Here is a 26,004-nt window from a genome sequence, read left to right as displayed (position 1 = left end):
CTCTGTTTGTAACGGAGAACTAGTGACAAAGGTCCGTCATCGTGAAAACGTGATCCTCAGCGGTACGATAACATTCTGAATGTTTGTGTTATCTCCAGTGAAGCCGGAGATTCGATGAAAAAGGGACCGTAATAATGAAACTGTGAAGTCTTCATCGGTATCACATTGTTAACTCCGGTTCTGGCCGTCTGCTTGATCTCTGTTTGTACCGGAGATCCGGTAGCAAAGGCCCGTCACCGTGATATCGTGACCGTTCCCGGTACGATAACATTAACCTCAATGAATGATTGTGTTATCTCCCGTGAAGCCGGCCGTATCGGTGTAATTATGATCAAACATGACAAAGGTTCGTGTGTAAAAGGCTTCAGCCGGAGTCCGAGTGCCGGATTTCACCGTTGCACTCCAAAAATCTGCTCCTGAACGTTAACTAGTTCTCACCCAATGAGTATCCATATAGCGGAGCATAACTCAAGGCGGAGCTAAGCATAACTCCGGAGCTAAGGGTGTCGGTATAAAACGACCCCAATTAATGACTCATACACTAACGTACCTATTAATAGTGTTAGCTATATTAACAGTAACCACATCAATAAAAACGTTTATAATATTAAACGTACTATCATCAACTCTGATACTAAGAGGAGGCTTGAATAACTCGTGATCGTATAAAAACGGAGAACGGGAAATTCACCTCTCTTACTCGAGCTAACAAAGAAAACGAGAGAAGGGATAACTCATATCTGTAGAACAGGAAACGAGCAGTCTCTGTTTTCGCTCTCAAGGTTACATAATAAAAAACTAACATCACACAATAAAACAAGAACATTAATAAAATTGATTGCTTTTCTTAGTAATAACCAAGAACGAAGAATAACGTAACAAAAAAACAAGGATATAGTCTAAATCGAAGCCTCTGAGGCGAGAACAAACTAACAGACTAAATCGCTAAACTTTAATTCGCTATTCTTTAAATCGCTATTCTTCGTAGGTCCAAATTGGACTTGCAAGCAAATAAATACCATAGTAAATATTAATGATAACACTAAAAGGCCATAAAACGTAAGTGATATAACCAAGATGACAGAGTACCAGATGGGCAAAATTAACTAGAATATTTACCGAAGCGAACATAACCCAAAATGGCTGCCGATACCTCGGCAAGACAATCGCTTCCAAAACTAAAAACCACCATATTGGAAACAGAACAAATGCCCGGTACTGTCAAAAGCTGCCAAAACAAACTATGGTACTTAACATTGGTAAGGGTGAAGTATCAACGTCAGTCATGTTGAATTAACGACAATCACTTCGAAAAACACTGGGCAAAACACTTATCAACTTTGCTGGCAAGTCCAAAACAGAAGGATGACCTAGTGAGCGCGAGTGGTGGGTGTCGGTAGGGTAACCCAACTGTATTCTCTAGGGCCTGTCACGGCCCTCCCCCTTTGATGAAGGGATTATCTAAATGGAAGACAGCCTGTGAATAGTGTTTTACAAACGCCCTTGTTAGATATACGACACCAACAAGGTGCTCGCGCGAGGGTTGTAACCTCTGCATTCCATGCTTTTAATTTTCTCTGGTATATTTGGAAGATTTATATCAGAAAAAGTACAAAGAAGGACTTTTTTGCCGGCCGTCACAGGTTCGACCCAGAAATAGTAAATTTTGGACCTAAAAATTACAATTTTTGGTTAAAAATAGTAAATTTTGGACCTAAAAATTAACAAATCAAATTACAATAAATAAAAATACAGAAACTCAGTTCAGTGGTGAAAACAATTTGTACAGTAGGTTGTGAAGAAAATGAGCAGTGCCCCATATGCAACAAACACTTGGTCATCTAAATGGAAAAATAAACTCAAAGTGTGAGGAGAGCAGATTAACTTGTCCAAATGATTTTGTATAAGGTACATTACTGGCTGGTAGAGAGACAACCAATTAAAGCACATGCTATTCAGTATCCTGGCCTCTGATTGGCTGCTAGACCCTTTTATCACTCAAGTATCCTAAACTGTCCAGTTTGATTCTATCCATGCGTATGTAACATGGTTTTCTGTGTGGTGGGGTTTTTTGGGGGGCATTTTTGGCTAAAATTGCAGCATAACAAAGCCGGAGATTATTTGTATTTTTCCAAGCATATAAACCTGGAACTACTTATAGGGGTTATTACTTTTTGGCAAAGCTGAAAGACTAGCCAAGACAATTTTAGTGAGGGATTAACTAACCCCATCCGCTAGTTAGTGGGTGGGGGGCGAGGTGGACTGGCTAACTCGCTCACTCACACCAGTCGGCTCAGTAACCACTTTTGCTTTCTGGCAGGACTTCTTGGGGGACAGGTTGGTGGGCCAATTTGTATAAATAGCTCCAAGTTTGTATGTTACGAAAAATACAAATTATCTCCAAATGTTATTTGTTCTGCCGCAAATACAAACCCTTCGCTATTTATAGGGGCGACTTATTCTTAGGAGAAAGTCCTACCAACTGTCCTAAATGTCCTAAAATAAATGGCTGAAAGAATCATAGCATTAAACCTTACTTCAAAAAAATTGTGGACTTTAACGCTTACAAAACTTTGCCACAATATTAGAGAATGTAAACAATCCTCTCATGCTACTCACCATAATTTCAAAACTCTTCTTAGCGATACAAACACTTCCTCATATCTAACTTCTGAATTTCTCTTAAATTTGGCATTTAATTTCTTCAACTTAAACAGGATTGATATTTGTAGATAATTTCTTCAAAACTAACCTAGAATGAGAGAAAAATAACAGTAAAAACTTGGCTGAATTTAGCAGTTCGAGAGTAACATATTTAATACTAGAGTACATACAACTGAACAAGAACACACATATACAATGAATTAAACTAGGTTCTGTACTAACAGGTACAGAATGTTTATAACTTCTCACATTCATAATTTATACTGTCAATAAGATTTGCAATACACCACCTTGACAAATCATACTCTTGAAGCTCTTGGCACCATTGCCATTTTCTTTTTTCATAGCCTCATACTTCATTATTGAAAGGGGAGAGATTATCTAGCCCATGATTCCCACTCTCCTCACGCAGAGCTGGCCTGATTAGGTATAGGAGGGAATCTCATACTCCATAATTGAAATTGTAAAAAATGGAGTTTTTATGATAAAACAAAGTTTTCTGAATACTTACCTGGCAGTTATATATATATATAGCTGATATCTCTAAATCGGCAGAATTTTTCAAAACGAGGCAACCGCCTTGTGGTGGTTGGGAGGTAGGTGGTAACACCCGTCACAGGATGGTCCAAGGAATCATTCCCATGTCTAAGACTTCAGTTCATCTATGCCCGACCTGTCTCCTGAGGGGAGGTGGGTGGGCCTTAGAATATATATATAACTGCCAGGTAAGTATTCATAAAACTTTGTTTTATCATAAAAACTCCATTTTTATAAATAGTACTTACCTGGCAGTTATATATATATAGCTGATTCACACATTTGGAGGAGGGAAACAGACAGTAAACATCGTTGGGGAAACAACAAAAGAGTTGTAGGAGATAAAAACACCTTGATTCCTTGCCTGCTAAGGTAGCTGATTCAAAGGTACAGCCTTTAGAGTGGCTTTCCCTTAGGAGTTATCCAGGAGTAAGCCTGCAAAGCTGCAAATAACTCAATCGAGTCTGTCAAAGGGATAAGACCAACAACTTGACTAGACTTCAGAAACTACCTTCGCCCCATATAATAAAAACTGCAACCTTACTCAAACCAACCACCTAACCCTGCGACATAGACATAAACTATCTATCTAGACTGAGGGAACCGCACCACAAGACGAAGTCCACGGACCATCATAAAAACACAAACCCTCATACATGCATATAAACCAAGGTTGAGTGGGGTTATTAACTCCTTTGCCTAATACAGAAACCGCAGCTATGTATGGGCCCAAGGTATAGCACTTGCCAAAGTCTACTCTCACCTCTCCAAGTTAATGAGAAGCGAAGACAGTGTTGCTCCTCCAGAAAATAGCATCCATGAATAGCCTAACTAACATATATTCCTGATATGCCAGAGAGGTAGCAATGGCTCTCACTTCGTGAGCCCGTAATTTCAACAGGGCGAAGTGTTCCTCCTCACATAAGAGGTCGTGAGGTTAATGACATCAAACGTCGTAGGACAGGGTTACGAAGGGTTCTCGCTCTTTACGAGAAAGATGAACCTAAAGCCACAAACTGCCCTATCCTAATTGAAGTTCACCCTCTTCCCAATCGCCTGGACTTCGCTGACCTCTTGGTATTCGCTACAGTCATAAGGGAGAGGGTTTTCTTTGCTACAACCCGAAGAGAGGCTAGCGAGATAGGTTCAAATTTCTTGGAGCACAGAAATTAAACACCACATCCAGGTTTAAGAGTACCTATTACGTCGTCTGAAAAGGCCCAACGAGGTCCTGCAAACCTTGACTTTGGGACAACTCTAGGCCTCTATGCCTAAAGATGGCGGAGAGCATACTGCTGTATCCATTGCTGGTAGATACAGCCAGCTTAGCATCCTGTCTGAGGTACAAGAAGAAGTCTGCAATGTGGCTCAGAAAGGTAGTGGATGAGGAAACCTGTGCCGCCTGCACCAAGCTCTAAAGGTCTCCCACCTAGATCGGTAGACTCTTTGTGAAGAGATCCTCCTTGCTCTGGCGATAGATTTCGTCGCTTGTGCCGAAAAGCCTCGAGATCTGACAAGCTTCAAGTCAGTCTGAAGGAAGTCAGTTGAGAGCAAGTTGGGTAAGATGATACCTCTCGAAGTGGGGCTGTTTGAGAAGATCTGGACTTGCCGTAGTCTTCTTGGGAAGTCCATCAACACGCCCATCACTTCCGAAAACCATTCCCTAGCAGGCCAGAATGGCGCCGCTATGATCATTCGCCCCGAATCGAGGAGAGCGAATTTCCTGAAGACCAAATTGATGATCTCGAACGGGGGCAACGTAAATATGTCCACCCCTGTCCAATCCATCAGGAAGGAGTCCACTGCCAGAACTTCCTCATCCGGGACTAGGGAGCAGCAGTAGGGGGTCCTCTTCTTCCAGGTGGAGGCAAAAAGGTCTGATACAGGTCTGCCCCACAACATCCAGAGACTGACAGACTTGCGGGTTGAGAGACCATTCTGAGGGAAAAACAAGTCTCTTCCTGCTGAGCATGTTTATCCCGATGATTCTTGCCCTAGAACAAACCTCCTTTCTAGATCCAAGAAATCAGAACGAAGGCGTCCTTGATCTCGACACACGATTCAACTAGTGTGATCACGAAGTCCTAGATTCTCATGTTCAAAGTCATGCCCCATGCTGGAACTTTGACATCAAGCGTCCTGAAAGACGAGGCGCCGATCGTCTCGTAAGACGTGGCGCCGATAGTCCTGTAAGACGTGGTGCCAAAAGTCCTGTAAGACGTGGAGCTGAGAGGTTAACAGAGAGAGACGCTGAACGTTCTAAAAGACAAGGTGCTGAGCGTCCTGGTGTCAGAAGAGACTCTTCTTGCTGACAGGAAGACCTAATTATTCGATAGGCTCAACATTATCTAAAAATCAAGATACAGGGACGCTCTGATTTCTCCAGAGAGCAGCATTCCGCTACATAAAGCAAAAGTTACGTGAACATGAGAGGGGCGGAGCTGAGATCAAAACACACGCCCGAAACTGACCCATTCTTCCTTGTAAACAAACCCCAGATAAAGTTTGATTGCATAGCCTGCCACTTAGACTCCTCTCTAGAACTGGGAGAGAGAATCGTTGTAGCTAAAAACTAAAGGAGGTTTCCCTATAAAAGGAAAAAGTAATCCTCCTTCAGAAGAAGTACTGACCAAAGGTCTGCTCCCCTCTTCTCCAAAGATTTTGATGTCTCCGTGGAGGACTTTGACTTCTGAACGAAGGCGTAAAGAGCATTTACGTCCAGGACCGGACAAAAGACTCCCTCTCCCAAAAGAGAGACATTGAAGTTGCAAAGTCGGTTAGGCAGAAAAGTCTTATTGGAGTAACTAACAAAGGAGGATTCACTAGGAAAAAGATTTCGCATCCATCCCAGAAAAAACACGGACCAAAGGTCTGCTCCTCTCTCCCAGGCTCGCCAGAAGTAGCAAAGTCTGGATCCTACTGTTGTTAGTCATCAAATGTTTCTGTTTTAAGAAACAAAATTAATATATTCTTAAAGCTCCATTAATGACCACGTGAAAACTCAGAGGGTGGGGAACATGGAGCAACAGAACTTAGGATCCTCTCCTTCTGTTAACCTCAAACAATTCAACAGGAGAAAAGTGATCACTAAAGTCATCCTTGACAGAGAGCTTATAAGACGTGGCGTCGCCCTGCAAGGACAAGGCGGCGATCGTCCTATCATCCGAAAGCCGAGGCTGCCCTCGCCCCGAAAGCCGAGGCTGCCCTCGCCCCGAAAGCCGAGGCTGCCCTCGGCCCGAAAGCCGAGGCTGCCCTCGGCCCGAAAGACGAGGCTGCCCTCGGCCCGAAAGACGAGGCTCCCTCGGCCCGAAAGACGAGGCTGCCCTCGGCCCGAAAGACGAGGCTGCCCTCGCCCCGAAAGACGAGGCTGCACTCGCCCCGAAAGACGAGGCTGCACTCGCCCCGAAAGACGAGGCTGCACTCGCCCCGAAAGACGAGGCAGCACTCGCCCCGAAAGACGAGGCTGCACTCGCCCCGAAAGACGAGGCTGCACTCGCCCATAAAGAGGAGGCTGCACTCGCCCATAAAGAGGAGGCAGCACTCGCCCCGAAAGAGGAGGCTGCACTCGCCCCGAAAGAGGAGGCTGCACTCGCCCCGAAAGAGGAGGCTGCCCTCGCCCCGAAAGAGGAGGCTGCCCTCGCCCCGAAAGAGGAGGCAGCCCTCGCCCCGAAAGAGGAGGCTGCCCTCGCCCCGAAAGACGAGGCTGCACTCGCCCCGAAAGACGAGGCTGCACTCGCCCCGAAAGACGAGGCTGCACTCGCCCCGAAAGAGGAGGCAGCACTCGCCCCGAAAGAGGAGGCAGCACTCGCCCCGAAAGACGAGGCTGCACTCGCCCCGAAAGACGAGGCTGCACTCGCCCCGAAAGACGAGGCTGCACTCGCCCCGAAAGACGAGGCTGCACTCGCCCCGAAAGACGAGGCTGCACTCGCCCCGAAAGACGAGGCTGCACTCGCCCCGAAAGAGGAGGCAGCACTCGCCCCGAAAGAGGAGGCTGCACTCGCCCCGAAAGACGAGGCAGCACTCGCCCCGAAAGACGAGGCAGCACTCGCCCCGAAAGACGAGGCTGCACTCGCCCCGAAAGACGAGGCTGCACTCGCCCCGAAAGACGAGGCAGCACTCGCCCCGAAAGACGAGGCTGCACTCGCCCCGAAAGACGAGGCTGCACTCGCCCCGAAAGACGAGGCAGCACTCGCCCCGAAAGACGAGGCAGCACTCGCCCCGAAAGACGAGGCTGCACTCGCCCCGAAAGACGAGGCAGCACTCGCCCCGAAAGACGAGGCTGCACTCGCCCCGAAAGACGAGGCTGCATTCGCCCTGCAAGACGAGGCTGCATTCGCCCTGAAAGACGAGGCTGCATTCGTCCTGAAAGACGAGGCAGCATTCGTCCAGAAAGACGAGGCAGCATTCGTCCCGAAAGACGAGGCTGCACTCGCCCCGAAAGACGAGGCTGCACTCGCCCCGAAAGACGAGGCTGCACTCGCCCCGAAAGACGAGGCTGCACTCGCCCCGAAAGACGAGGCAGCACTCGCCCCGAAAGACGAGGCTGCACTCGCCCCGAAAGACGAGGCAGCACTCGCCCCGAGAGAGACGAGGCAGCACTCGCCCCGAAAGACGAGGCAGCACTCGCCCCGAAAGACGAGGCTGCATTAGTCCCGAAAGACGAGGCTGCACTCGCCCCGAAAGAGGAGGCTGCACTCGCCCCGAAAGAGGAGGCTGCACTCGCCCCGAAAGACGAGGCAGCACTCGCCCCGAAAGACGAGGCTGCACTCGCCCCGAAAGACGAGGCTGCACTCGCCCCGAAAGACGAGGCTGCACTCGCCCCGAAAGACGAGGCTGCACTCGCCCCGAAAGACGAGGCAGCACTCGCCCCGAAAGACGAGGCTGCACTCGCCCCGAAAGACGAGGCTGCACTCGCCCCGAAAGACGAGGCTGCACTCGCCCCGAAAGACGAGGCTGCACTCGCCCCGAAAGACGAGGCTGCACTCGCCCCGAAAGACGAGGCTGCACTCGCCCCGAAAGACGAGGCTGCACTCGCCCCGAAAGACGAGGCAGCACTCGCCCCGAAAGACGAGGCAGCACTCGCCCCGAAAGACGAGGCTGCACTCGCCCTGCAAGACGAGGCTGCATTCGCCCTGCAAGACGAGGCTGCATTCGTCCTGAAAGACGAGGCTGCATTCGTCCTGAAAGACGAGGCAGCATTCGTCCTGAAAGACGAGGCAGCATTCGTCCAGAAAGACGAGGCAGCATTCGTCCCGAAAGACGAGGCTGCACTCGCCCCGAAAGACGAGGCTGCACTCGCCCCGAAAGACGAGGCTGCACTCGCCCCGAAAGACGAGGCTGCACTCGCCCCGAAAGACGAGGCAGCACTCGCCCCGAGAGAGACGAGGCTGCACTCGCCCCGAAAGACGAGGCTGCACTCGCCCCGAAAGACGAGGCAGCACTCGCCCCGAAAGACGAGGCTGCATTAGTCCCGAAAGACGAGGCTGCATTAGTCCTGAGACGAGGCTGCATTCGCCCTGCAAGATGAGGCTGCATTCGTCCTGAAAGACGAGGCTGCATTCGTCCTGAAAGACAAGGCAGCATTCGTCCTGAAAGACGAGGCAGCATTCGTCCTGAAAGACGAGGCTGCATTCGTCCTGAAAGACGAGGCTGCATTCGTCCTGAAAGACGAGGCTGCATTCGTCCTGAAAGACGAGGCAGCATTCGTCCAGAAAGACGAGGCTGCATTCGCCCTGAAAGACGAGGCTGCATTCGCCCTGAAAGACGAGGCTACATACGTCCTGTCTTGAAAGACTTAGCGCCGAGCGTTAAGGCAAAATGATATTCACTATGCCACTCGGCGCGTTCGGTTCCGACCAGAGGGTTCATAAAGCCGACTGGCGCTCTGGGACAAAAACCCAGTCAATGATGGTTTGTAAGCATTGATATTAGCAGAGAATATCTATGACTTAAGAATTGCCATTAAAATCAAAAGTGATGCAATGCAAAATTCTAAAAGCAGTGTAAGAATCTTAACGTTCAACGCTCTTTGCTTTACCATGGCAAGGGCGAGCATTCTTGGGAACGTTAACAGGAACGCTCGCGAGGGCGTTTGCTCGTGAGCTAACGCCTCTCGTTTCCTTTCGCCGATCGACGTTCCTTCTCCCATGGGCCGGGGAGCTTGGAAGAGGTCTAAGGCTAGGAAAACAACGTCCCTGTGCTGAAAGAATTCAATGCCTAATTTAGCACTGAAAACTTGCACTATTAAACTCTTACACAAAAAACCATAATTAGTCCTGCCCGTTGTGAGAGAACTTATTCTTCTGCCACGGGCTTGAATGAGAAAGCAAAATCGTCTCTAGTACTTGCTATATAAACTGTAACAAAATATTTTTTATAAAATATAAAACTGACATTTCCATAATAAAATAAACTTTCAAACATACTTACCCGGCGGTCACAAAAAGAAAAAACCACCGGGCAAGAGTTGAGAATAAAAATAGATGTAGAAGACACTCACCCGGTAGTTACATATAACCACCGGTAAAATTAAATGTCATAAATACCTACCCGGCAGTTACATACAAACGCCGGGAAAGTTATACGTTAAAGATTAAAATGAACAGAAAAAGGGAAAACAAATGTAATCCACAATTAATTCAAAGGGAATTAAAAAACAAGCGAGTTGTAATGATAAAAAGAACAGATATAGCAATAACGTATCTATATATATAAATGTAAACAATAGGAACATATAAATGAAAAAGCTACTAAAACTAGAATTTCCATATAAATTAGTTGTTGGAGAAAAATAGCCAACACTTTAATTCCCATATCGAAAAGAACGCTACCAAGGCATGTTGGGACTGCACCGAGAGTAACGAGTAACAGCGCAAATTAACCATACGCTAGTTCTATTTAATTTATGAAATTAGATCGATGATTTAAAGAACGAACACCAAATGGACAAACATTTCTTTAAAATTTTACATTAAAAGTTAAAAAACTTATATAAGTGGAATTCCTCCCATTCTTGCATAAAACAAATAAAGAGAATTGCAAGACAAACATGACGATTACATCACACGACTGTGACGTCATAGAGTTGCCTGAACGTATTTCCGTCATCAGGATTAAAAACTTCGCAACTAAAATATAGTGCACAAACAAAACCTCTGCATACAAACTGTGAGGATCAACCGACACTTTCGGTAACCTCATGTTGCATACATCACTCGCACAAACACGAAAATTAAGTTATCACTCACGATAAACAAAGTAAATAATAATAATAAAACACGATTGCCAAAACCCTAAATCAGTGTACTTCACCAAACGAAGTCCAAAAAAGCGAAGAAGGGAAAATGATTCGAAAAACTCTCAATGGTGGACCGACGATGTTCTCGATCCAGCCGGCAGAGATGAACTGAAGTCTTAGACATGGGAATGATTCCTTGGACCACCCTGTGACGGGTGTTACCACCTACCTCCCAACCACCACAAGGCGGTTGCCTCGTTTTGAAAAATTCTGCCGATTTAGAGATATCAGCTATATATATATAACTGCCAGGTAAGTACTATTCATAAAACTTAACTTTTAAATTAATCTTGAGGTAATTTTCAGGTTACCATAGTGCTATAAAATAAAAATAAATATTCCTTTCTGGATGGATGGAAAAAAAAATTTGCACTACCTCAACACTTTCTTTGAAACTATTTTACCTATAATAGCCAAGTTTCAAAATAAGACCAAATAAATGGGTATGCTTTTTGAAATGAGATTGAAGACTATGCTCTTTCATTGTTTCACAACCTAGAAAGATTGAACTTCGACGACACCTTCTTGGTTCTGCCAGTGCTAAGGAGTCACACATTCAAATCCAAGATGTCGAATCCTCTTCAGATAGCACAGCAGTTCCACCAGTTCTTTCCAACTTAACTCTTTAAATATTTCAATGGACATTCTAACTTTCCTGTAGACATTCCTAATGGAAGCTTTGTATATTTTAAACAAGTAGGAACATACAATGAACTTCACTTCCACAGATGTAGATTTTTCTTTCCCGAATTGTTGCCTAATTGAGAGAAAAAGTTATCTACTTTTAATACAACTCACCAAAGCTTCCTATCCAATAGCTTAGATGTGAGGTAAAAAGCAAACCATCTGAAGAAGGTCTACAAATAACCAGCAACTGAAGAAACCAAGTGACAAAGAGAATGAAGCATCTATTACTACTTGATGCTTGAATGTTCATCCCATTAAGTGCAAGTGTTTATTGAAGGAAAGAAAATTAGAAATTTAAATTTCAAAATTTTTGCATGGTAAGAGAGATTAAGTAGAGCTTCCGGAGATTAAGTAATATGAACATCAGGAGCAATTCATGGAAATAATGGCAATTGCATACTTAGCACATTTCTTATGACCAAAAGTGCTGTTATACATATGATACCGCACTTCAAAAAGTATCCATTTTCAGAATGAGAAGAAATATTGATGCCAATATTCTACCACCATTAGCAAAGCGTAAATTGACTAATTGGGCTGATTTCTAAAACATACTGTATAACATGACCATAAATATACTATTTGCTTCATAAATAATTTCAATCTAGTACAGTATACAGTAGTACATGAAAAAAATTATGAAAATAGCACCTTAAATAAACTGATACACTATATATCAAACTAAACTAGGTACAGTACTTATATAATAATATTTACCATACTTACAAATAACAGTATACACCGCAGAGCAATATGATTGCAACACCAAGATGTCGTTGATAAATCACATTAGAGAATCAGGTTTTCTAAATTGTGAGCACCATCTAACAAGTTCCTAACTTAGTAGCACATGATCAACCTTCGGCGGCATCTGAAATATCAAATTAATTAATTTTGAGTCACCATTATAATGATAAAGTTTTAATTTGAATTATAGGGAATAATATTTCATACCTACAATCACAAGGAAATGAAAGCAGTTAACATTATTAAACATTAGCAGCTCAGTTACCATATTGTCCATATTTTTTATTCTCAAGAGCTTGTTCTCTGAGCAAAAGGCAAACAATTTTGGAAATAAAACCCTATCAATGCAGTTACTGTAACCCATTATGGTTCAATGTTTCACTTCAGTTTTACATTCACAGTTTACTGGCCATTACTAAATAAAGACTAGCAAAGTGGAATGCATTTTATGGAAAATTAAAGACCCAATGAAATGGCAAAAAATAAATATTGTACAACCGAAAAATAAAAAAACAATGAAGTACATGATTCAACAGTCCCTTTCATTTTTGTTACATATTAACCAGCAAAACTTAATATAGAATTTTACATAACTGATTTTGAATACTTTTTGATACAGTTAGAAAAATACCATCTACCATTTTGGTATACAGTACTGAAAAAATGTAAATAGAATGAGGATTATAGTTTTTTATTACTCTTACATAATACCGCACAAATGTGAAAAACAATAAGCTAGTTACTGACAGGTGGTGGATATATCCTGCCCTATCACCAGTACAGAGTAGCCACTTTGACCTTCCTCAGGACTTACCAGATTGTGGTGGGGAAAATTAACCAAAAGCTTAAAATTACTTTAAAAATGTGCTATTTATTCCTACACTAATACAAACCCTCTTCTTTTAAAAGAAGACTTAACCTTTGGAAAGAGAAAGGTCTTATAACCATGCTGGCTAGTCTAAAATCCTGGTATGTCAAAGCACTTGGACTCTACGAGGTGCAAAAAATGTTAACTCCAGTCTACCTAACTACCAGAAAAAAATTGAGTAAGAAATATACAACTAATCAAAAGAAATAAATTGCATACATTTCATCTTTCTTCACCCTTAAAAAGAGGATAGGGAAGATGCTTTTATACTTGAATCCACAGAAATATTACACGGTACAGATCCTTACCTCAATCAATGTCAGATCAACTACCGTAAATAATGCACGACCACAACACCCAAAGGGAGGGAAATGAAAGGAAAAAGCCCACACATTCCACCCCTCTTGCTAGACTATGTCGTGACCTCTATCTTAAAAGACATGCAACAACCTGCTGGGCTACCACTGGTTCATAAGAAATCATGCAAGGAATAGTGGATATACTACCACACAATGTAGGCCGCCAAGACTGTCTGGCGTTTCCATACTTTGGCCCTGAAAACTTGTGCTACCAACAGGTTCTTCCTAAAGGATAAAGTTGACACAATGACTTTATGAGAGCATTTTTGTGTGGGTTTCTCAGGATTCTTAGCTCCTGAAGTCATTTGTGTGTTTTTGGAATTCATCTTTAACCTGCCTATGGTAATTAAAAGATTTCAGTGCTGAGGTCTGACGTGCCAAATCCATTTCAGGATATTCCATAGTGCCCTTACAGGACAAAGAAACAAATCATCCTGATGACTGGACGCATCCTAAATGGGAGAAATAGCAAAGGACTCAAATATGGGGACAAGGATAATAAGGGTTCTGCATCTTTACAATAAACTGTGGAACAGGTGAAAGACACCTTCCTCAGTTGAATACTGTAATAACATACAAAATGCCATGTAGCTTACCTACCTGGTTTGCTGAGGCTAAAGCAAGAAGAAGGTAAGTTTAGTGTCAAATCCTTATAGGAACTTTGCCTCAAAGGTTTCTATGAGCCGAGGGACCAGAGATCTCGGGTGAAATTTCATGCAAATGGCTCGAGTTCTCCTAGAGGACCAGTCTGCACAAAATACATCACGAACACCTACACAGGTGTTGCAGACTAGACAGACACAGCAAGGGAAGCTTGAAACAGACACTTTCCAAACTTTCGCATCGACAGAGCATCAGTGATGCCCAAGGCAGACCACAACTTCCTTAGGTCCGGGACACTGCTGTCAGTCTGTGGACAGTTAAAGAACCTTGAGATGAAGGAGCAAGTGTTACTATAACCACCTTTTCCAAAGATTGCCCAGAGGGCAAGTTGGTATCGTAACACACAAATGAATTCTTCCCAGAGGGCAAGTTGGTATCGTAACACACAAATGAATTCTTCTGGAGGACTCACCCTTAAAGGTACCCTAGGGGAAGATAGGTCAGGAAACATCACAAATTGAGCTATATAATTTCTCAGGAAACATCGCAAATTGAACTATATAATTTCTAAGTCATTTCAAACACCCAAACTGAATAGTCCTTTGTGGCAAATTGCACCCACTGCAGAGGTGGTCATGAACATTACTCGTCAAAGTGCAATAACTGCGAAGTCATGGCCCCTGCAAAAGTACATATGAATAACCGGGATCAACGGTAGGCTTTGACAAACCTGCCACACTTTTTACCAGGTTTATCTGGACACATACTCATGTCTCCACTATATTATCTATTTAGTCTTGGAAACTGAAAGAAAAAGATTTACACAGCCAAATTTGAATAGGCCGCGTAAGTCCATACATACTGCTTGTTGCCAAAGTCAACTCTAGTCATGCCAACTGACAGGTGGGCGCTTGCAATTACCAGAAAAGTTATAACTACCATGTTAAACTTTAATGGCAGTTCCAGTTTCTCTAACATTGTAGTTATTATTAAGTTACAACCCTAGTTGGAAAAGCAGGATGCTATAACCCCAAGGGTTCCAACTGGGAAAAATAGCTAGGTTAAGAAAAAAAAAAGTAAGGAAACAAACTATATGAGAAGTAATGAATAATATAAAAAATGTCTTAAAAACAGTAATAACATTAAAATAGATCTGTCATATATGAATAATGGAGAGCTATCAATCTGTTTAACGTAAAAAAAAATACTCGACAAGTTTTGAACTTCTGAATTTCCACCGTTTCAACTGCCTGATTAGGAAGACCATTCCACAATCTAGTCACAGCTGGAATAAAACTTCTAGAATACTGTGTAGTATTGAGCCTTGTGATGGAGAAGGCAAGACTTTCAAAATCAAATGCACACCTAATACAATAAATTTGTAAGTAATTTGTATTTTTCCTAGTATAAAAACCTGGAGCTATTTATAGGGGTTTAATTTTGGCGTAGCTGAAAGACGACCCATGATAATTTTAGTGAGGGATAACTACCCCATCCTCTAGTTAGAGGGTGGGGGGTGGGGTAGACTGGCTACCCTGCTCACTCACCTCTCGGCTGAGTAACCACTTTGCTTTATGGCAGGACTTCTCGGGGGACAAGGTGGCAGGCCAATTTGTATACAGTACTAGGAAAAATACAAATTACTGTACTTCCAAATTTGTTATTCCTTCCGGCGTAGATATAAACCCTTCGCTATTTATAGGGTGACCTACTCTTAGGAGGGAGGAAGTCCTCACCAACTGGCCTTGGTCATGACCCGGGGTCCTCTCTATTTCTATCTGTGATCGATAGTAGAAGGGACCCTACCCTCGCTAAAATCAAGTGCCGATATGAGGTAATGCCCTGATAGCGGCCTGCAGAAGTTTGTGTGCGAGTGGAACTAACAGTGTGGTTTATCTTTAACATAGGAACTTGAGAACAAAACCTATTGTTCTTAAAGACTTACCCAATACCCTCCCTCAAAAAGGTATTGGGGACGTAAAAAGTATTCTTCTATACTTGGCAGGCACAAGGGAAATGGCTCTTGCCTGCAGCGAGATGAGGTCAGCTATGCTGAGGTGCTGTTTTCCCCAGAGGGGAGATGGTGAAAGGAAGAAAGGACCCAGGCATTCTTACTCATTCACCCAAGACTAATCCAGGTAGCCTCAGCCCTCAACCCTCTGTTACTTGTCCATCAAGGAGCCTGAGGTGTTTAGACCATTTGTTGTGCGACCACCACAGGACCGATGGGAAAGGTCTCCATGTTCTTGTGGGTTACATCTTTGCAGGTAGTGGGCCGTGAAGGTTGACTGACGCTTCCACATGCCCACTTAAAGTATCTGCGCCACAGAGTAGTTTCTTGAACGCCAGAGATGTAGCAACGCCACTGACGTTATGAGCTCTGGGTCTTAGGATGGAGGAGAGTCTAGATTGAGAGTAACCTCAATTGCCTTCCAATCCCAGAGGGGAAGGAAATCATTGAGGTCCTCCTCTTGACCTTCCCTGTGCTGGTCAACAGTGCCGACAACGGGAGCGAGCTGGTATTGTTCTTTTAAGGTAACCCCACAGACTCCTCACTGGGTAAAACCCCAGTTGGTGGGTTTTCGGTTACTGAACGAAGACTTTATTTGAAATGGGCTGCACCTAGGGTACAACACACTCTGATTTTGAGGCTTGGCAATCCACTCAGGGACGCCGCTGAGGATTACTTCTCCCAGTCTCCTAGAGTAGGAGATATCAGAAGATGGATCATACAACACACTAACTCTCTTGGTCAAAAGCCCAAGTGAGTAGAAAGGCCGTCTTCCGTGTAAGGAAGCGATCTGCTGCCGGGCATAAAGGTTCATAGAGAGGGGCCTTCAGAGACCGAAGGACCCAAACTGCGTTCCCAGGAGGAGGTCGAGATCCGACGGGGGACAAGTTATCTCACACTTGTATAAGTAAAGGCATCGATGGGAGAGAATCCCCTTCCACAACATCAGTCACAAGGGACCGAATATTTCGCCTAGAAGACTGACGCTGAAAAGTGTCTAAGGTGCCTAGACATCTTTTCCGCAACTCGTTGCGAAAGGCCTCTCTGAGAGGGGTGGTGTAGGATCGTCCCAGGCGTGAAGTCGAAGCCAACCTATGGCTTAGGAAAGTATTTGCATGTGGCTACTTGGAAGATCGTGCCGTGGAGGAAGATCCCTCTGAACTCCGTCAGGACTGTAAAAGGTATGGGAAGCATTCTGCGGGTTGCCATAGCAAAGCTATTGGAACTTCGTCTGGGGCTGCAGGAGGTACAAAAAACCATTCTGTGGGATGCCATAGCAAAGCTATTGGAGTTATTGATAAGATCTTGCTTATCATGACTTGGCTGAGGACTTTTTCACCAGACCGAATGGGGGGAAAAAACTAAAGAAACAAGGCACACCTCTAGGCCGCCCCACCGATCTTGGAATACATCTTGTTTGAGGGCCTGGTGTTCCGGGACTGGGGAATGGTCGAGTGGGAGCCTGAAGATCAGGACTGCTGCGAGCATAACCACAGTCTGGGACCTCACCAAGTTAAGACATTGTTGGATACAAGATGATTCCAAGACACTAGGAGCCCACCATCTGGGTAGTTTTGCAAGCACATTCCTGTACCAGGAATGACGCGAGCAGATGGGGGCAACTAGTTGTCCTCTGTCCATCAGAGGCTTTGTACTTCTAGATGGTTCTCTTAGAGAGGTGAATGCTGGTACCTCTCTGAATCGGGCCAACGGACAAAGCTGGAATGGTGCGGTATATACCACCCCCCCTCTCTTTTGATGCCTTAAGGAGAGCATCAGATCCAGAGGGAAGACAAGAAGACAGGATTCTTTGCAGAAGCTCTCGTCTGCCACCCATCATCCGCGGATTGTCCAGCGGCGAGGCGGGGGGGGGGGGGTGCATAGCAATAAACACACCTCGAGATGATGTCGAGACGTCTGTGTAACTAATTGCACGTTCTTGCAACAAAGGGGAACAGCCTGTTCTCCCTCCAACTGCCACTAATCCGGTGTGGTTCGCCAAATAAGACCAATACCAAACGGTAAACCAGTTAATCAGTACAGCTTATGTTATAATAGCAAATCTCCATAGAGATCGCTTTCCGGACAAGAGACTGTACGGTAATCACCGAACGCATCCAACCAAACCCAAGAGGGGATTGAGACGTATCTTCAATCTATTGTTAGATGGGTAAAGAGCATAAGTCTACTACGGAGTAGTAACACCGAGCTGTGAGCATGACAAGCATACATGCCTAGTTCGACTCAAAGTCGTGTCCGGAACTCAGTTGGAGAACGTTGAAAACGTTCGTAACGGAAGTTTCTCCTTCTTAGGACAAAAAGCGTTCGTACTTCTCCGTCTCCGATCGGTAAACTAGCATTAATATTAAATGTTCCCTACTAGGGAACAGATATGCTTGTGAGAAGTTTCCAGCCAAAGCCTTTGTAGGAGACTAAGACTTCCGATCGGGGGAAAGGAAAAAATGCCTATAAGGAGGCAGAACGTAAATGCCGTCTGTCTGGTTACAGGAAAGTAGCCAAGTAATGTACTGAATAACCTAGTTTCAGTAAGGGATATAAATATACAACTTAATAGAACGGAGTCCTAATTGCAAGATGTACATAGCCCTTATTGGCAGAAAGATCGCTTGCACTCATATATGTACTTGTCCATTTGCGCTAGCGCATGCGTATTCTCTGCCTCCAAGAAATGTTTGCAACAAATCCGGTTGCGGGAATAATGTATGTGAGACGAATCGCAACATTATTGCAGAAAGAATTTTGATTGTTGACTATATTTTCTTGAATGAGAGCGAACATGTTCTCAAACAAAATATACAGGTATGGAAATGATCATTTCCCCTTTGGTTTACCCCCTCCTCTTTATGCGAGGGGCTAGCCAGTGTTCATTACACAGAAACGGAAGTCTGGTTACCTGTGGGCGGGGTTTGAAACGTTCGTAAACGTAATGAAAAGTTGTCCACGCTGTTGCTATCGTTCTTTTAACGTCGGCTAACATTGTTCCTTCGGGACTAATTGTTCGAAATAATAACCCTGTAAGGATAGAATAAAAAGTCTCGGAAGCCTATCATGTAAAAAGGCAAGTCTTTATACCCAGGGTACAATGACGGGGAAGGCTGCCTCCATCAAACGGTAGAACAGAGTTTATGACAATAACCTCGCGTTTTGTCTTGGCTAGAGCCCATGCTCCGCGATCTTTATGAAGTTTTGACAACACCCATTGAAGTTCTGTGAAAACGTCTCGGGAATGAGTCTCCCGAAAAGGGTGAAGTCTCCTATGTGGGGGTTTGCTTCAAGAAGGCCAGACATAATTGCCATCGACCGCTTACCCGAAGAGTTGCCATCGAACGCTTTCTTGCTAGTGAAAAAACTACTGTCTAATTCAGACAAGGCCTAACAGGGGAAATGAACTGCAATGTAAAGAATTTTTCATTCCCCGCTCATTTCCTTCTGCTAACCAAACCACTCGAAGTGGGAAGGTGGTGGGAAGGTGGAGGGAAGATGACGGTGGTTTGTTCAAACTAAGGGATCGGTGCTGGCGAAACCAGACTAGCTAACAGAGTAATCAGCTGAGTGTAGAGTGACGTATCAAGTCACACCTTTGCAAGACCTATCCCGTAGGGGGGGGAGGTCGACCATAGAGTTTTCAGAAAAAACTCTGGATATCGGAAACCGAGAGATTCAGATGAGAACCTAGGGGATCAAAATTTTTTTGTGAATTCCTTTTTCACGACATTAAGGGATGTTGTGCCGAGAACCCGCAGAAACTCTGTCGCTGATTCCTGAAAGAATTTTCAGGAATCGTGTTACGGGGCCAGGACCCAAAGGAACTGTGTCATAGTTACCTGTAGAGATTCGGAAACCCCTAGCCAGCAGGTATCCCTCTGTCTTAAGAGTAAAACTCTTGATGACAATGGGCGCGCGCAAACAATTCACGGGACGAGAGTTCGAAAACTCTCTCTGTCATGAGAGTAAAACTCTTGTGTACTTGTGAACACTTCGTGCAACGAGTTCGAAAAAATCTCTGTCGTAAGAGTTGTTCGCGCACTTCAACTGATTGCGTGCGCCTAGGTGGTCGTGCGTGCCACATCGGCCTGAACGCCAATTTGGTCGTGCGTGCCAAATTGGTTGTGTGCGCCAATTTGGTCGTGCGCGCTAAATTAGTCGTGCTTGTCACTTGGGTCGTGCACGTCAATCCGTTCGTGCGCGCATAAGGTTGGTTGTGCACGCCCATCCGGTCATATGCGCATAAGGTTGATCAAGCGCGCCTATTTGCGCGCGAGAGTACTCTCTACTACGTTCACCCAAGGTTCACGATAGCCTGTGGTGTGCGAGTGTGAACGATCAACCTAACGAGAGTCCGCCAACTCTGTCGTTTAGTATGGCTATGATCACGAGATCCCAAAGGTTCAGCACGAACTGCGTTGCGAGACCCCGAAGGGTCAGCACAAACGAGAAACGGAAGTTTCTCTGTCATGAGACCCCGAAGGATCAGCGTAACTAGAAACCGAAATTTCCCTGTCCCAAAACACCAAAGTGTCGGAGTGACTAAAGTTACGAGAGCCCAAGGGTCCTGCGTAACTAATTTTACGTGACCCGGAAGGATCAGCGTAACGAGGAACCGAGGTTCCTCTGTCACGCGACACCGAAAGGTCAGCGTGATTGATGGTAATAGTTCCCGAAGGCTCAACGTTACCATCGTTACGAGATCTGGAGGGTTCAGCGTAACAAACCCAAAGGTTTCGAGTGGAGTCCCGAAGGACTACTACTGTCATGAGAACCCGCAGGATCAACATGACAAGAGCCCAAAGGCTCACGATCACGCCAGCTCAAAGGGTGATCGTAACGAGACCCAGAAGGATCAAGGAGAATCAGCAGGTTCAAAGATAACACTTCCGCATAAGAGGTTTGTTCTCCCGGAAGGAGAATGTTGCTTAAGATGAGGCTCTCGCTCCGCCCCTGAAGGAGAACCATAAGCGTAACGGGGGACTGCCGATGCCCAGAGGCGGTCTTCTCTCGACAACGAGAGACTCGTTCCCCCGAAGGGTTAACCTGCTTCGGAGAAAGCTCTGCCACCGCCCCTGGTGGATCAGCAAACTACTACAAGTTATTCCTCATGAACGAGATGGAAGTTCTCCCGAAGGAGATCGCCTAAGACACACTTTCTCCCAGCTCTATGGGAATAAAGGGCAGGCGTAAAATATCTCTCGCGAACGAGGGAGAAGTCCTCCCAAAGAAGGACATCGCCTAAGACAAGCTTTCTCCCCGCTCTATGGGAAAAAAGCATAGGCTTAATATCTCTCTCGCGAACGAGAGTGAGGTCCTCCCAAAGGATGACATCGCGTAAGGCAAGCTTTCTCCCAGCTCTATGGGAAAAAACGTAGGCGTAATAAACTAGTCCTCCCGCAAGAGGACATAGCCTAAGTTAAGCTTTCTCTCAGCTCTATGGGGAAAAAACGTAGGCATAAAAAAAAAAAAAAAAACTCGCGCGAGAGAGAAGTTCCCTTGAAGGAGGAACATTAAGTTGACGGTTGACAGCGAATGCTACCTCGTAACGTGGACAGCTCACGAGCTACCACATGGAGCGCAGGATAACGAACAGGGCGGACTTAGCAATCGGCCTTGTGTTCTATGTCACTGCTACCTGTGAAAAAAGGAAGTTGTGATCAATTACAATTCATGCTCCGCTGCACAAAATTCACTATTCGGGGAATAAGTCACCTTCCTTGTAAGATAATTCCTCGAAAGGAAGCCGGACTGTTATACGGTACACTTTAATTCAGTAATGAAACAAACACACGGCAGTGTTAGGAACCTGCCGACCATCAGGCAGGGTAGGGCGGCAATGACAACTCCCTTACGGCGGAGGCAGTCGGATACGTTGTAAACAGTAATTAAAGTTACAAGTATCTAACAACATAAACCTATATTTCCCTTTATACATATAATGTAAACACTCATATATATGTAAGATAAATGAAAAAAACACAGGAAAAAAAAAAAACGGAAAAACAATCAAGGCAAGTGTTTGCGAGAGAGAAAGGCAGCATGTCCATCCTCTACCGAGCCATAAAGTAAAGTTGTTACTCAGCCGAGAGGTGTGAGCGAGCAGGATAGCCAGTCTTCCCCACCCCCACCCGCTAACTAGCGGATGAGTAGTTATCCCTCACTAAAATTATCATAGCTCGTCTTTCAGCTACGCCGAAAGTATACCCCATATAAATAGTGGAGGGTTTGTCTCTACGCCGGAACGAACTACACATACAGGATGGTACAGTCTGGGAAGATCCGAGTGCAACGGATGGCCAATTATGAAAAATCTTATGCAACATGCATAAGCACTCGGATGGCCAATTATGAAAAATCTTATGCAACATGCATAAAGAACTAACTGACCTCCTATAAAATTCAAAGGAAAATTATTCATATTCATCTAATAAAAAAATAAATATAGAACACCACAGTATAATTCTATGAACCACAAATTATACAACTATATATGGTAAGTAGCTCTTTCTTCTTGGGGGACACTCCAAAATCATACCATTGCTCTCTAATTTTGGGTAGTGCTATTGTGTCTGTACCATGGTCTTCCATCACTGTCCTGTGTTGAGTTCTCTTGCTAGAGTATACTTAACCATACTATTCTGTTTATTGCCTTTATTCACTTTGCTATTTTTTCTGTTCGAGCCCTTATCTTATGGAATCCTGTTTTTCCAACAAGGGTGGTAGCTTGGCTTGAAATAATAATCAGAATACTGTATTTAGTTCCAACGACAATGAACTAAGTGGGGAGGATGCACCAACGGGTGAATGTGCGCAAATTGGAAAGCACCTGCGACTATGTAAGTTTTCAGAATCAGAGGAGTGCAGGCTTTGAAGAGCATGCATACAGTAATAACTCGGAATCAGATGAATGTCCACTAATTGTAGTGTGTGCATGAACACAGAGTGCTCTTAAGCATAAGCACTGTGGAGTGGTGTCTGAGGTGTGTCATTGGAGGACATTGAACACATCCTTGTCATGCGCCTGAGAAGGATGCCGAGTAGGTTGAAGGTGTTCCCTCCTTTTCGGACAGAACTAAGCGGTCACACTGCAGCAGGCAAGGTCAAAGGATCGGGCTACAAATTAAAAGGGGTTGCAAGCGCTTGTTTCTCTTACTAGAGCGAAGGTCAAAGGTGACTGCGTTTCTGGAGGTGAAGATTGATTATCAACTCCAGTACAGAACCATGAGTCTTGGGCTGAAAAGAGGGGGCCATGTCACATACTTCCTCTAAAGGGAAGGCAGGGGAAGACTATTCAGAAGAGCTAACCCTTGGATGTTGCAAGGACTTCGAAGAATCTCACTTATCGACCACTGGTACTTCCCTTTCTTGCTGTATTCCAGCCACTCCTCACAGGGTGATGACTGCAAACAGTCACAACCCCTGCAAGAAGGGCACAAAATCTAGGGATCCACAGAAATTCTGTTCATAAATGTTCCACACTACAGCCTGATCCCCTGCCCAGGATCGCATGCTCTCAAGCACACAACAATCAGAAAAAAAGTGAAAAAAGCTAAGTCTGTTAGCACAGAAATGTAAGTTTGTACTATTCGGCAGCTGAGCTAAAGTCAAAGTAGCCACTCTGTGAGCTGGTAAGGTGGTGAAGCTTTTCCTGCTACCCACCAGGAACTACTTACACCTCACTAGAGCTAAAATCTTTACTGAAGTCATACAGCAATTAACGGACAAATGTTAGTATTTGTTTAGGAACAAGTATAAAAGTTATGGAAAAAAAGAAAAAAATCAGCACGTCAACATGACTTGGGGGCTGAAGTCAAAGTTACCACTCGGTGACCCGACAGAGATTTGTTTCCACATAGGAGCAAACTAAATTTCATATGAGCAATAAAAAGTTATATTCTGTTAAAATACAATAACCATTATAAGGGTACTTTACACAATTTATGACTGCAGAACAATTTAACGGTACAGTAACTTCTTGGCCTATTAAAACAAAAAAATGAATACAATATAAAAATTAAGATTACAGTACAGTTTGTACTGCAACAAAGGTATGTAATTAGCACAAAAATGTCAGGCGATAATGGAGAAGGCATTGATTTGTGTGTAATAAAAAAAAAAAAAGCCTGAATAATGCAAGCACACAGGAACTTTGCATAAAAAATTGGGTGCTGTTCTCATATGCGATCTCAAAGTAGTGCTTTTGCTTTGGTATGCAATCTCACCTGATAGTAGCGATCTCACTTCACTTCACAGGGAAGCAAGAACCATTAGATCTTTCTAAAATAAAATATACTGGGAATAATCATCCAAGAAATAATAATCCATCATTGATATTAGCGTAAGCAGCTCAACATCACTGCTTGCTAGTACATACGGAGCTTGACGTTTTTTTTTTTTTTTTTTTTTTTTTTATGAGCGAAGCGAGCGAACAGCAAAGCAAGGACCATTATTTTTTCTTTTTTTTTTTTTTTACAAATCAAAAATATTGAGATCATCTACCAAAGCAAAATAAATTTTGAGATCATGTCACAAATGAGATCGCATACCATACAAGCACCAAAATTGGAAGTTTCATTTGGTTCAAAAGTTTAGTATGAGAAACATCAATGGCCCCATAGGCAAGTGACAATAGAACAAGCACACGAAGTCATCACCTCTTTCCCAGATATCATCAACCAGTATAAAACCCTACAGTACAGTTTAAAATTTTTTCGCTTTACGCGTTTAATTGCCTTCAAATTCCTAATGAAACATAGCAAATCCGAGAGCACTCTACCATTTATTATGGGAAGATTCATATTAGCAAAATAAGTATTATGACATAAGGTTAGGAATTCTTCCATGAAAATTTTGATACTCAAACCTAACCTTAATTCGCCAGGTCTAGTAGAGAGAGAGAAAAAAAAATCATGATTTGCCAACTGTAAATATAAAATGGTTTACCAGCATAACAAAATACTAGATATTTCACAGACTCTAAGATTAGCCGATTGTGAGTGTGGGGTAATGGTTTTTTTCCCCAAATAGGAACCTTTGCATATAAGCGGCCAGTTCCTTCCTGAAGGCATAAAAAATGGACACCAGCTAGTCTAAACTTTCCCCCCTAACCCTATTTACCTAACTGAGGGGGCTAGCGGCCTCTGTGACCCCCATACACTACCGTATTGTTAGTCAGGCATCATCATACATACAGGTGACCGCTATAATATATACACCACCTAAAATATACTGGAACTTTGGTATACAGTGTTGCACTTGGCTCTTAATTACCAATCCATTGTCAAACACCCGTGAGTACTCCTAGAATAGGGTAGCCTAAAAACCTAATTAAAGTAGGCTACGACATTAATATGGCCCAAATCTTGTCCATACACTACTTACTCATAATTGACTAAACATAATGCAGTAATTGTAACGATGTGGCCATGTATCTAACTAATATGGAGAGAAAATAAAGTTAAAATAAGTTTCGGCAGTAATGGACGGAAAAAGATTGGTAAGACAGCAGTATATAACACGGTTGTATGTCTAAATTTTGATAATTCGTAGCTGCATTACTCAAATATTAATAAACTCAGTGTAGTCAAATACCACGCCTTCTGTCCCCAAAAGGGTACCGGTTTAGTATGTGGCCTACCTTCCACGTGCAATTTTCAAAATATCTTGTTTAATTGTTGTTTTCCACAACCAATTAACTCTGAATTTGTTGAATAAACACACCTTCCGACTCACCATTGATCACAGATCATGCAAATTCACACCAAATAATAGGAAAACCTTTAAATATTGCAAAATTCGACGGCAAATCCAAGTTCGGTGTTTGACAGCTCATGTCTCCATGGTTGCCGCCATTATCGCCATAACACTTCATAAGGTAAAATTTGACAAAGAAAATGGGATTTTACGATTCTTTAAAGAAAACCACCTTCACTAAAACTTCATGTGTAATTTACAATTCTAATTCACAAGATTACTTATCAATAATTAGAGATGAAAATACAGAAAACAACATTGATATACGAGAAAGATATAATATGAATAGTCAAACTGCACAGGTATGCTACTGAAATAGGATCAAGTTTTAAGGGGAAACCTCGGTAAAAAAATAATCAGTTACCAAAATTTATTTCAAATAAGCACAGTGATTCTCATATTTTCTTAAGAGTTCACTATTGTATTGTAAAGAAATATGTATCTATGAATTATAAAATTATGAAGATCA

The 26,004-nt window shown here is 43.7% G+C and overlaps 1 long non-coding RNA gene across 2 annotated transcripts in view; it reads right to left on the bottom strand.

Annotated features, from left to right (window-relative positions):
• The window catches only part of LOC137628333 (uncharacterized), a 33,539-nt gene extending 7,919 nt beyond the window's left edge, over positions 1 to 25,620 (bottom strand). Inside the window, exon 1 of one of the 2 annotated variants that reach the window (XR_011041336.1) lies at positions 25,515 to 25,620. This is a non-coding gene — a long non-coding RNA (uncharacterized lncRNA). Of the gene's footprint in view, positions 1 to 2,619; positions 2,747 to 25,514 lie in introns of those variants that run through there. The other variant, XR_011041335.1, reaches the window with a different exon arrangement.
• Between the last annotated feature and the right edge of the window lie 384 nt (positions 25,621 to 26,004).

This window comes from Palaemon carinicauda, chromosome 36 (genome assembly GCF_036898095.1).
Source record: "Palaemon carinicauda isolate YSFRI2023 chromosome 36, ASM3689809v2, whole genome shotgun sequence".
Classification (NCBI taxonomy): Eukaryota; Metazoa; Arthropoda; class Malacostraca; order Decapoda; family Palaemonidae; genus Palaemon; species Palaemon carinicauda.
The sequence above is the reverse complement of the archived record's forward strand: the minus strand, read 5'-3'. Positions and strand labels throughout refer to the sequence as shown.